Below are 11,069 nucleotides of genomic sequence, written 5' to 3'. Positions count from 1 at the left end.
CACAGACCTGGGTGCATTGCAGTTCCGATCCTGCTCCAGTATAGACCTCCGTCCTGTCTTCGTGTAATTCCTCTCTGTTCCCAGCTATCTGAACATTTTAATCAAAATAAGAGTGATTTCAGACGCTTTTCTTTTTAAAACTGCCAGAAAGACACAGTTACATCTTCTCACATCACGTGTGCACAAATGCACAAAAAACGCAGACATGGATTTTACTCAATGATCAAGGTCAGAATGAGGGATATATTTATAATCAAGATGAAAAATCCAAAGGCGTCCACTTAAACATCTCGGTATGTTATATCCAAATGTTCACTCTTTACCACGGAAAAAGGAAATTTTATCTAGAAAACGTTAAGGTCTTAAGAAATAAATACTCCCATTTTTCTTCCATGTATACAAGGTGGGTTTTTGGGTTTGCTTTGGTTTGGTTTGTTTTTGTGGTACTGGGGATGGGACTCAACAAGTTAATGTTAATCTCATCCTTGACCCATTTTATTACCATATTTAGATGTTGACAACTCTGTGAAGTTGTGATATTGAAGCAGAAAGAAGGGATAAGCCCACCAGAAAAGAAAGGAGAAGCAGAAACAAAATAAAGGGGAGGGGTCATTCTTAATGCCTTAAAATTACAGGAAATATTACTTCTTTCATCAGGAAGTTTTGAAAAGTATATTTTCTGCCAAATAAAGAAATAAACCACACAACACACACACACACACACACACACACACACACACACACAGAAAATAAAGCAACTTGAAAGATAAGAGTGGTGAATACAAGAAGGGATTCTGCAGTTTCTCTAAATATTCTGGGTAATATTTATCCATCCAGATTTTCAAACCATATTCTAAAACATAACCTTTAATTGGTTACTGACAAAAGAGTGCTTTAAAACAGTTATTAGAAGTTGCAGTAGCTGCAAAGGAAAGTCTGAATCTGTTTATTCTGAAGAGGGAGTCAGGTGGGATGCCTTCTGTTCCCAGAGAGGGCCATTTGCACACTTTTTTCCCCTTCCAGAAATCAACTAAGAATGCTGTGTGCACATAAGTCAGAAATGGTGGACACAGGAACAAAACAGAGATATCAAACCTGGTGATGAACATGGACTAACAACTTCAGGTTGAAAGATACTTTGATTCCTAAATTGTTTCTGGATTTCAGAGGAAACTACCATCTTGGTAAAACTGCCTATGGGGGGACCCTGCTAACAGCCAAGAGGGACGGGGTAATGTCATTGGCCTGGGAAAGGCTGAGATCGCTGAGAGCGGGCTGGATTCAGAGGGCAGGTGCCTATGTAACTTCAGGTCTCTAACACGAACTCTTCACAACCTTTGAGACCCTTTGGACTAGGTTTCTAGAGAGTTTCCACCTCTGAGTCCCCTTCTAGGGACCCAGGTGGCAGTGCACCCCCAAATTATGTCACAAACACCTAGCCCTGCACTCTTGAGGCAGAGTGAGTAAGGGATTCTGGTGAGGTGAATCCTTTTAATCCATAAACAGATTCTTTACTTCCAGACCTGGCTGATCCTCAGGGTTACCTAGGACAGAGGTGGGAAAGGAAGGCAGATTTTAAATATGGGCTGTCTGGGCCTATCTGATTTAGGAATCAGAAATTCCTATTGAACTCCCAAATTGGCATTCTGTAAGATGAGAGGCAAGGTGAATCTGATCACCAGGCAGCCACGAAAGTGGGTGGGAGCCGGAGTAAGGGTACACTGATCCAGAGGCATGGGTGCATCTCCTGAAGCTCAGTAAGAGGGAAGGGATCTGCAGCAGTTTAGCCAGACTACCACACTGCAGGACCGAGGTCTTTGAATCTCCTGGCCAAGAGCCAAAAGTAGCTGCTGCCTGCAATTGCTCTTGTGGTGTTGCCCCAGCACCCTGGGCCAGAGATCAAGTGCCTTAAGTCTAGGTAGCACATCCCTAGGTCCATCTTTATCTCTCGGCCAAGGATACCCGTTATCTGTCCTTGAAATGCTGGGTGCTTAGCGTGGTGTATTTGAAACTTGAGCATGCACAGAAATCTCCAATAGTATTGGTTAAAATACAGATTTCTGGGTCCCATTACAGAGTTCAAGATCAGTAGAACTAGAGTGGGACCCAGTGATCAACTTTTCAGGAGCTGCTGCTGCACACTTAGAGAATCATTGCTTTAGTCTGCTTTTTCTCAGTCTTATTTTATTATTTATTTGTTCTTTTTAGATATACATACCAGTCGAGTGTATTTTGACACATTATATATGCATAGAGTATAACTTATTCTAATTAGGATCCCATTCTTGTACATGATCTCAGTCTTTCTTTGATAAGGAGGGAAAAGATATTGTAGTATCTAGGGCATATGACATGGGATGATATGCCTGACAGGATGAGGCCCAGGAGAGAAAATATCCTCTAGAAAAGTGATGGGATCTCTGAAGGTGGCTCCTTCCTGTTTTCTAAGGAAAGAGCATGGCCTCAAGATCAGGGAGGGGAGGCCGTGACTCCAGCCAGACCACACTTCTATGGGGATTTTGACCTCAGAAAAACGGAGAAGTGCTTGCCACCATTAGAATGTTCCAGGGTTTGGGGTTTTCAGCTCTTGCATGGAAGAAGTCCAGAGAATTCAGGACAAAACTAGGCACTGGTTCTTCTGTGGGTCCCAATTTGTTTTCCTAATTTTAAAAGAACATGTATGGATAAAGGGTCCAAGGTATGTGTGGTATTGGTGCAGGGGAAGAGTCCATAGAGAAAGAGGCCCTGACATTGGGCCGGGGAGGTCTAGGCCTGCTCCCTCCTCTTCAGATAACATCTCAACATTTGTTGGCAATTAGGAATTTCTGACATGTTTTTATGTGCTCCTTCCTCCATAAGAAGACATTTTAAATTATATTTTATAACTATTGGTATAAAGATGGATGCAATTCAGGCTGGATTTATTATTATATACTTATTATTATGTTTATTTTTATTCTGATTATAAAAGAAATTAAAGTTAAAACATTCCCATAACCCATAAAATTACATGGGATCAGGAAATGTGGCTAATGTGCAAAACGGGTAAGTCAGCGTTGCTCCTGAAAGGGTGAGGAAGCTGGTCATGCCTCTTTCCAGCTGTGACTTTTTTAAGCCTCTCTAGGAAATCTAGAGAGGGGTTTGGAATGAGGATATTTATCTCTGAGTCAAGTTCCATATCTGGTATGAAACTGGTTGGCTCCTTAGTACATCTACTAAAAAGTTTGTCCACCCAAAAAACTGGGTAGAAAAATCCAGACAATTAGGTTACCAGCATCATCTTATCTTAACAGCCGGCCTGTGTAACTCATTTTCTTTACCTGAAAATCCAAATTATTCCATGAAATCCAATTGATGAAAACCAAGCAAATGCATATTTAGACTATTCTTCTCTGCTGCTATACAATAACTTAAGTTCCTAATATCTTTCTAGAATTTCTTTAAAGCAAACACTATGATTAATATTTTATACCCTCTTCTGCACCTATTTTTTTTTATTTTATACTTCTCATGACAGTATGCAGGGATCTTCTTTATCCTTTCTTTCCTAAACATCCATGTAGCATTCTGTTTTAAGGATATAGTGGTACAATTTACAACTGAAGGCATCAGGTTTGTTTTCTGCTATTGTTATCACAAGCAATGATGCAATGAATAACACTGTATACATGCCATTCACCTGTGTACAAATGAATGTACCCACAGAAGAGTTCTCAAAAGTGGAGTTGCTGGGTCAAAGTTTACATGGATTTGTACTTCTGATATACATTGCTAAATTGTCCTTCATGAGAATTGTGCCAATTGACATTATCACCAACAATGTGGAAGGACGACTGTTTGCTCTAGTACTGAAGCATCTTATCACACCCCACCCCCTACATTGATGGGTAAAAGTCATCATTTTAATTTGTTTTTCTTTTATTAGGGAGATTCAGCCTAAAAGCCATTTGAATTTCTCACTTGTGAACTGTCAATGCCAAAACATTTGAAGGTGGAGCTTTCTCTGGCTCTTAATTGGTTAAAGCCCCTTGAATAGGAAGAAGAGGTAGAACCAGGTTTTTAAAAAGAGATGAGGGTTTCTTGAAGCCCTGGGAGCAGAGCTCACTAATCAACCTGACAAGTGGAGATAATCAGTTCAGAAGTCATCTACCAACACTTTTTTCATATAAAATATTTAGCACTCTCTAATGCAAAACACAGAATAAAAATATGCAAATATAGTTCCAGCATGTCTTCATCCTACAGACTTCCTGACTAATTATAATAAATTATATTATGCATACATATTTTAAAATTGTGGTTAATTTCTGGATTCTGATTGCTTTGAAATTCAGTCACCCCAAATTGACATTTGATCAACCTTTTTTCTGTATTTTACCTACAAACACACAGGGATTTTACCACAACAAAAGCTCAAGTAGTGACATATGCTGGCCACTTTTCATGATTTGAACAAATAACTTGGAGAAAACAAGGGGATAGATTCAGCTTAGCATCAGTTTCACAAGAGAGAAAGCCATAATGTTTTGGTTAAGGATCTAAATAAAAATGATGCATAGGAGAAAACTGAGGAAAGCAAGTGTACTGCAAATGTGCAGCCTATGTTTATTTAGATCTGCTCTGATATTTATTTTCACTCTCGAAACCCAATAACCTGTTTTCAATGATAAATGTCATACCATAAGCCATCATGTATTCTCTCTGAATAATCAAAAGTCACAAAATGAAACCTTGATGACAATGTGATTTACTCCAAATCACTTATAATTTTATATTAACTCTTCTTAATTTTTAAATATCTAATTTATTTAAGAGCCTGGCTGCATTGAAATTATAACACATTTCGATATCAGATAGCATCCCCTCTCTTTCTCTTTCTCCTGATTCCCGCCCTCCTCCCATCAGAAAGACATGATAATGAGAAACGATTCCAGAGGAGGAGCTGGTTTAGAAACAAATGGATTCCACGGCAACTTCTGACTCCACATGACTCCTAATAACCAGCATTTCAGTTGAAAATTGTTTGTCTGATATTCTGTCCAACGCTGGTACTTTATGTGGGGTTTTCCCTAGTTTCCATCTCCAAAATGAAGTCTTAACCTCCAGTTTCATGAATAAGCAGCAGCAGCAGAGATATGTCACCACCTGTAAGCATGATGTAGCTAGTGATTTGTCAAGTATTTCTGGTTCCAATTTTCAGACTAGCTGATTGAGATGAACACTGAATGAGAAATGTCCAGAGCTGGTACCACACACTACAGCGTGACTCCTTCTCCACGCTGCACCAAGGGCGACGTGCAGGACAGGGTCAGACGCCACACAGTTCGCCACGCGCAGCGGCGAACTCCTCCCAAGCACGGGCGCGGGGCAGTGGCGCCGGTGGGACAGCCCGAGTCCAGCTCGGCCAGGATACAAAAGGGTCCGGGTCCCGCGCCCGGGCCGCAGCGGCTAGCCACCTGGCAGAGACCGCGCCCCGCACCGCTGTCCCGCGGCCCCGCACGCCCGCCGCCGCCCGCCCCGCCCCTGGGGTGTGTCCGCGGGAGGGTGCGGGGTCCTTGGAGCCCCTGTGAGGGCCGCGGCTCGCGTCCAGCTAGGCGCCCCCAACCCTCCTGGCCCGCGGTGCGGGGCGCGCCAGAGCGGAGGTGGCGCAGAGGGGAGGCGAGTCTCCGCCAGCCCCGCCACAGCCGCGCGCTGCCCACCAAGGGAGGGCCTCGCTCCCGCTGCCACCGCCGCCCCTCGGTACTTGAGGCCCCACCGCCGCCGCCGCCGCCGCCTCAGGCACTGGCTGCGCGACACACCGCCGCAAGCAGCACTCTCGGATCCGGCTGCAGCCGCCTCCTCTGCCGGCCTGGGGTGCGCTCCCAGCTGCAGAGCCTCCTGTTGGCTCCCGGCGACAGCCAGCTCCGGCTGCCCCAGCAGCCCAGGCCTTGCAGCTCCTCAACCCCACCTGCCAGCGGCCGCCACCGCCGCCATTGGGGCAGTGACTGTCTCTGGCAGCCGGGACCCGCCCCCTCCGCCACGCCGCCGAAGCTCCGCCCCTAGGCCCCGCCCCGCCCTTTCTTCGCCCGCCCAGGCCCCGCCCGCCCTCGAGGCCCCGCCTCCGCCGTCGGACTGGCCTCACCCGCCCGACAGGCCACACCCCTGGCATCGGCCCTTCCTAACTCGCCGGCGAGCGCCCCGCCCCCGTGGCCCTGCTAGCTTCGCTCGCCAGGGCAGGTCCCTTTGGGCTGCACAGGCCCCGCCCCTGAGGCCTTTCCCGGCTTCCCTGGTGGCCCGTGCCGTCGCATGCTGGGCGGGGACGCCTTTTGGGGCGGGCTTCGGTGCTCCGCCTTTCCACCGCAACCTGAACTTTCCTAGTCGCCGCCTACCTCGGCTGCGAGCCTTCCTTTGTCCTGCGGGCCACGTCCCTCCATTGCTGCGCGCCTCCGAGGCCACTGAGCTCGCAGCCCCACACGGGCCTGGTCGCCTTTCCGTCCACTGAATTGCGGAGATGCTTTCCCAGCCCAGAACTCCACGAGGGATGGGCGGGGGAACGCTGCCTGTCCGCAGCCGCCCGCCGGTTCCGGACGCTCCGCTGCAGCGCCGCCCACCACCTCGCTGCATGCAGGTTGAGCTCGCTGTTGGCTCACCCTGCGCCCTCCAGAGGTCTAGATTCCGGGTTTCTGTTGGGAAAAGAGGTGTGTGTCAACCAACGGAGCAGGAAACGTGGTGCATTTATTATTTTTATTGTTTTTGCTAAAATAAAAAGTTCTCCTATTTTCCAGTATGTTTCCCAAAATACCAAGCCAGTCTCCCTGGTTTTAGGAATTTCAAAATATAACAAGCATTCATAAGTAGAATGTGCTTACTCTCCCATATTGCTTATTCATGGCATGCGGCTTGATTTTTAGCTTTAACTTATGTACCCTTAATTTGGTGGTTCTTTTTCCAGAACACAACCAAAATGACAGTCAAGTTTAATTTTTCCATAATTAGATGAAAGTTGATTTTATGAAACTATAAATTATGATTTAAACAGCTTATTGTTTTAATAGTTTTACTGGCACATTATTGTTGTACATAATGGGGGATTTGTTGTAACATATTCCTACATGAACACAATGTATCAATTTGGCCAGGAGCATTAACCAGTATTTGTCCTTTTTATCGCTTGTTCCCTCCCCCCCTTCCCTCCCCTCAACAGATATCTTCTCTCGATTTATAGATTTACATGAGATTCCCCCCACACACACACCTTTATTTTCCTTTTTCCTCTCTAGCTTTCACATATCTGAAAAAACATACCACCTTTGAACTTATGAGTTTGGCTAATTTCACTTAACCTAAGTTCTCAAGTTCTATTCATTTTCTTATACATGCCATGATTTCATTTTTCTTCCTGGCTGAATAAAACTCCTTTGTGTATACATACCACATTTTCTTTATCCATTCATTCACTGATGGACGCTTTGGCTGGTTCCATAGTTTGGCAATTGTAAATTTAGCAGTTATAAAATGGGTATGCATCTGTAGCTGTAGTATGACTAATTTTTAAGGATACATACTATGCAGTGGTTTAGCTGGGTCATATGGTGGTTCCATGCCAAATCTTTTGAGGAACCTCCATACTAATTTTCCATACTAGTTGTACTAATTTACAATCCCATCAACAGTATAAAAGTGTTCCTTTTTCTCCACATCTTGTCCACCATTTATTATTGTTTTTACTCTTAATGGCTGATGTTCTAACTGGAGTAAAGGGAAATTTCAGTGTAGTTTTGCTTGCTTAAGCAGTTTTTAAAAATATATTATTTGTTCTAATTAGTTATACATGATAGCAGGATGCATTTTGGCACCTCATACGTAAATGGAGCAGTTTTAATCATGACTTAGTTTGCCATGCAACACTGATTGACTCCAGTTTCACAGTTGTCACTTTATATGTTTACTGAAATTTTTAAATGAGAAACATATATATCACATTTCATTTCCATTAAGCCACTTGCTAGTGTGATAATTAAAATAGTTTCTACCTGAAGGGGAAATTCCAGAAACTTGGTTTGGTGGGCCATTCTAATAACTATCCCCCAGAATGGAATACAGTTTATAGTAACATCAGCTACATCTAAGCTGTTAATAATCTTCAGCCCATCTAGAATTTTAATTTTTTACTTTAAATAAGTTTTATTTCAGGGTTGGGATAGTGGCTGAGTGGTAGAGCACTCACTTCCCATGTGTAAAGCCCTGGGTTCAATCCTCAGCACCACATAAAAATAAATAAATAAATAAAGGTATCCTGTCCATCTACAGCTAAAAAATGTATATATCAAAAAATAGGGGCTGGGATTGCGGCTCAGTGGTAGAGTGCTGCCTAGCACAGGCGGGACCTGGGTTCAATCCTCAGCATCACATAAAAATAAAGGCATTGTGTTGTGTCCATCTACACCTAAAAAGTAATTTAAAAAAAAATAAAGTTTATTTCACATACAAATAGTTTATTTCATTTTTTATTGCTTTTTGCTTTCCTCAATAGAAAAGCTTTAATAATAACAATTTTATAATACTTCTTTTTGTTAATTACCTGCATGCTAAAAATAGATGAGCAGAGTTCTTACTCCTGCTACTATTCACATTGTTTAATCAGTTTCTTAGCCATTATTTTCTCCAATAGTAGGTACTGGCATTTTCTGAAAAATGCCTTTTTTTTTCATATGGCTTTTCTTATTTTTCTTTATAAGATTTGCTGAAATTATCTTCACAACTGCATAAATTTGAAGTTACTGACACCTTCAATTACTGCTTCTCTATATAATCTTAAATCAAAAATTTTTGCTGTTTGTAGGAAGGTATCTACTACGTTCAAAGCAATCTTTGCTTAATATATTCTCCATTCTGGTTTCTTTATACTAAAAAGAAAAAAAATGTTCAGATTAAATCTTTCCCTAGAAATTGTCTTTTTAAAATCCACTTAGAGCTACACACGTCAACATATATTTTTAAAAGAGGCAGCTCAACATATATTTTAAATTTGTTTGCTTTGATGATCTTAAGCAAATTTGTAGACTGTACAGATTGACATCTCAATTTTAGCACATTTGTGTACAAAATATAGTTTGTTGTTGTTGCGGTACTAGGGATGGAAGCTTTGGCCTCCTGTGTGCTAGCATTCATCCTACCACTAAGCCACATCCCCAGCCCCAAATACAGATTTTTCCAATTAGAAGCAGCAGTTCCATCAAAAGATTCTCCCCACAAGTTCAAGTATACCAAAGTACAATTATACATTTCAAAATTAGTTTTTTTTAATAAAGTTTATGCCCTTTTCATAGAGTACATTGATTTTCTTTTTTTTTTTTGGCAGAGATAAATTTCAATTTATTTGTAGGCTCAGTTTTCAGTCATTATAAGACTTTAAAGCTGCTGAAGGTGAATAATCTGACTTTAGAGTGCCAATGATTTTGAATGAAATGCATGAAAATGTAGAGGCTTTGTGTCAGTCCTCCAGTTTAACTAGTAGGTCCATAGGTTTACTCACAACAGAGTGCTTTCAGGAGCCTTCCCAGCAGGCTTTCCGACTGGGCCACAGGGTACAAAAGCATTCAGCATACTTGCTTCCCGTTCCGCTGTAGGCAAAACCATCTCTATTTCACATGTTCCAGACAAACCTCACAAGATTTTCCACATGTACCAGTGGGTCTCAGAAGTAGCAGCCCAGTGGGGCTCATGTGTGTGGAGAGTGGCAGCAGCAATCCACAGCACGCTAGACGCTAGGCTGACACACAAAGTCACACAGCGTGTGACTGTGACACACAGCGTCAGTGGCCTTCCAAGCTTCTCTGATTAGGACCAAGCCCAGGACTGCTTGGAGGTGCAAATGTACCACCTCCCATATCAAGCCATATGTACTTACTTATTTTCAGATAGCACCCTGCGCAGTATTCTAGTTACTTTGAATCTGGAAAGGTTCAGGAAAAAAGTTCTCACTGGCCATCTTTTATATTTCCCCACAAATTTAAATTCTGTCTTCTCACACACTATTAAACATGCCAGATGCTGGAACTAAGACAAGAAAGGTCTATCAAACTCATCCCAGATGATTTTAATGCTGATATTAATAAGAGTCTTATCTACACAAACACATGCATTCTGTTAGTTATGTTGATGGGTCTTGAGGGAGACCTAGACCATGCAAAAGATTTGATTGGCATGATAAGTGTATTGATAGGGATAGCCAATTGTGTTGCTCTATTAAGTACTCTTTTTAAATAACCCTTATTTAAATTTCACATTAAAAAAAAATTAGGTGCCAGCTTTATTCAGTGCTGTTCTTGAAAGCATGTCTTAAAATAGTCTTTACCTATAAAATGTGAAAGAAAAAAGCCTCTCCTTCAAAAAATTAAAAGTACCTCCAAATATGATTCATTTTGCAGAATTACCAGATAAGCAAGATGAAGAGTTGCTAACGATGATTATCAAATAGCTGATTAAAACACTTTACCTGTGTACCTTAGACACCTAAGCTAGTGCAAAAACTCAGTCAAACCTCAAAATTACATCTATAGTACACATGATAACATGAATTCACATTCTTGTCCATTCCTTGTATACAGCAAGGAATTTTAAAAAGGAAATTAGAATCCTCTAATGTATGTCTATTCACTGGATTCTCAGAACTGATTTTCCCACCTCTTCTACTACAGGTTTCTGTGTAGCTTAAATGACCTCTTAATGCCAGCCGTCTCCCTCAGCCTACATCAGATGCCTCATACTGATAAATGTCACTCATGAGTATTCTCTGAACTATATTTGAAGTATCTGAGACTAGCAGAAACAGACTTAGTAACAAGTTGCTTTCCTGACTCCCGTGTCATGTGGTCATATAAAATAATAACAATAATTGCATATAATTATACTACTTTGAACCTAATGGTAAATGTCATTTGTTAAGGTGACATTTATAATTTATTATGTCCACTATGCATTCTCTGATGAGATTTCTGTGAATCAGATAAATTACTCACTTGTTGTGCACAATTTATTATTAACTTGACAAGTTCCCAAGAAAATAAAAAGGATTATTTCTTGTCCTC

Source organism: Ictidomys tridecemlineatus, unplaced genomic scaffold (assembly GCF_052094955.1).
Source record: "Ictidomys tridecemlineatus isolate mIctTri1 unplaced genomic scaffold, mIctTri1.hap1 Scaffold_155, whole genome shotgun sequence".
Lineage (NCBI taxonomy): Eukaryota > Metazoa > Chordata > Mammalia > Rodentia > Sciuridae > Ictidomys > Ictidomys tridecemlineatus.
Note: the sequence above shows the minus strand (reverse complement) of the source record.